General features: G+C 29.2%; 1 long non-coding RNA gene across 2 annotated transcripts; it reads right to left on the reverse strand.

Moving 5' to 3' along the window:
- Positions 1 to 965: 965 nt before the first annotated feature.
- LOC107893148 (uncharacterized) lies at positions 966 to 2007 on the reverse strand. 2 transcript variants are annotated; one of them, XR_001682742.2, is made up of 2 exons: positions 1616 to 2007; positions 966 to 1295 (listed from the first exon to the last, which is right to left on the reverse strand). It is a non-coding gene; the product is annotated as an uncharacterized lncRNA (long non-coding RNA). The 2 variants fall into 2 exon arrangements; XR_001682743.2 differs by having other exon boundaries at positions 1613 to 2007.
- Between the last annotated feature and the right edge of the window lie 802 nt (positions 2008 to 2809).

Consider the following 2809-nt stretch of genomic DNA (forward strand, 5'->3'; position numbering starts at 1 on the left):
TCATTATTCACCTAAAATTTCTTTCTTTCTTTTCTAATTATTTATCTATTTACATTTTTTTTAATTCTGTACATTAGTCTCTCTTGTTGGGTAATCAAATGCATCAAAAGCACTTGCATAATTATGGATATATGAAGTTTCCAACCCCTCACATATAAGGGTTAAGGGTTAATATGTAATTTATCGCTTAAATTTGTTCAAAAGTATTTGGTTGATATTTAAACTTATATTACATCATTTAAGTTGCTACATTCATACTAACATTGTTAGTTGTGTTGACATGACACTAATAGCTAATTTGATGATGAGACGTAGTAGCATTTTAGTAAGTTTGATTCCACTCTATTGTTTTTTCATCCATTAATATCTAATGCATGTTTAATCACCATTCATAAGTTGTTGTTCACATTAAATATAGATGAGTTCTACTATAATATAAATAACATGAAATTTATTATTTTAGTTTTTTAAATAATGTGACAAAAGGTTGCCCAATTGCATTTGAATCTGAAGACCTATTTGTCTAGGTTCATTCTTGATGTAAAAATATTTTTTTATATTTTTTTATTAATTTATATATTTTATTTTTTTAAAATCTAAAATTTTAATTTCCAAATAATAATATAAATAAAGTGAACATTTTTAAAAATTAATTGTTATTAAAAATACATATATTTATAATGAATATGGACAAATGGTTGTCCAAATTTAAATGCATTTGGATAATCTGGACACCAGTTTGTCCAAATTTATCTTTGATGCGAACAAATTTACACTTTTTTAAATATTTTAAAATTTTTAATTTATGTTTGTCACATGATATATTAAGAGGTTGTCACATGCCACAATTGAATTGGTTATCAAAGCCACGTCAAAATAAACTAACAATATTAGTAATGCGGAGGTACTAACCTGTGTAATAGGCCCAATTCGCCCGGCCCATTATAAACCAAAAATAATAAATATAAAAAAACAAAAGAAAATAAATGGCCTAAAATAAGTCAAAGTCCAAGTTCTTTTACAAATAATAAAATAACCCAATTAACCCAAATAAATCCCCAAACCCAATAAATAATGGCCTAAAACATTAAACCAAAATCCTATTACACCCAAAACACCCCTAATTTAGTCCCTGACCCAATTCCTAAATGGCCCAAAGGAGCCCAATAATGTGAAAGCACCAGAAACCCTAGGGGTTTCTGGAAGATGCTAGAGCAGCAACAGATTGATCCCACGAGCGATTCCCACGCACGGCTTCCACGAGCGGATTCCTCCATACCGCCGTTTCTCCACACCTGCAAATTGAACACACGAGAAGGAGCAAATAACAGAAATAGGCCAGCAGATGACAGCAAAAATTAGAGTTTTTCTCTATTTTATTTATTTATTTATTCTGTAAATCGGTTAAAAAAAGGCCGAAAAAATCAGTGTAAAGGGATTACGAAAAGATTGAATACGAAATCAAAAAAGAGAAAATTCCACAAAAATTAGAAGGTGATAGTTTACTTTATTTTTTGGTTTTAAATATCTTTTTTCATTTTTTTCATTTTTTTCGTCTTTGAAATACTTTTCTTGTATGCGAATAAATAAAAAAGAAAAGAGAGAGGAATACTACTAGAGTGGATTCACTCTTCCCTCGTCAGAAACTCTCCCTCTATCGGCGGAGTTGGCCTTTGGGGGGAGAGTAAAGGTCCTCCGATCTTCTAGCAAAGGTGCGGTTGAAACCCTAGAAATGAGGGTTAAAAGAATAGGGAATTAGAAGCTAATTTCAGCAAAAAATGGCAGACTGCCATTTAATTTTTCTTTGATTTTGACCACAAAGCGAAACGACGCCGTTTAGGGAGGGGATCCGCGCGTCAACCCGCTCCCCAACCCGGATCTGCATTTTTATACGTCAAATGGAAGATTTACGAAACTAGTCCTCCTATTTTTCGCGTTCTTTTTAATTGATCCTTATTCGCATTTATTTTGTTTTAAATTTTTCCTAGAATTTGCGTGACACTTCAATTTGGCCCTCACCTAAACGCTGTGCTGTGAGGTCTGGAATATTTTCAGTTCTGACCCCTGCACATTCAAGCGCGTTGCGCTTTAGTCTTTTACGATTTCAATGGTTTAATTTATTAATTATCCCTTTTAATTTAATTTTACTTTAACTGAGTTTTTTCTATTTTGTATAAATTCATAATTATTTTTAAAAAGATCCACTTAACCTTCATTTTTAATTCTTGTTTATTTATTTTTATAGTTTGAGCTACTTCAATAAATTTATTTTGTTTTTTTAAATCATTATTGTATATTGGTGTGCTCTTCTTTCTTGTATATTGTTTATTCTCTGTTATTATATTATATTTTCATAATATATTGTTTTATTGATTTTTATTATTGTATGTACATTAACACCTTTATATATATAGGTTTCGTTTTTAAAATATTCTTGCATGTTATTAGCTCCAAATGTCTTCTTTCACAATATTTATTTTCATATTCATTTACATATTCATAGTTTTATTTTATATATGTGCATCCTTTCAAACCCAATCATATGTTGATTCATTTTGTAAGTTTTCATATATTTAATAGTTTTCAAATTGTTTCCAAATTGTTTTGTGTACTATGTGTCGGTTAGGTTTTCATGTTATTTCATGTATTATTGTTTTATATTGATTATTAGCCTTTTGCACTATTATTTAATTTATGTTAATTTGTTCTTTTGTTTACTTGTATAATATTTCGTATAGTAATCCATGTTTGTAACTTTGATTTTTTTCATATATTGTTGCATCGTGATTCAAATTTTAATATTTTGGTT

Source organism: Gossypium hirsutum, chromosome A13 (genome assembly GCF_007990345.1).
Source record: "Gossypium hirsutum isolate 1008001.06 chromosome A13, Gossypium_hirsutum_v2.1, whole genome shotgun sequence".
NCBI lineage: Eukaryota > Viridiplantae > Streptophyta > Magnoliopsida > Malvales > Malvaceae > Gossypium > Gossypium hirsutum.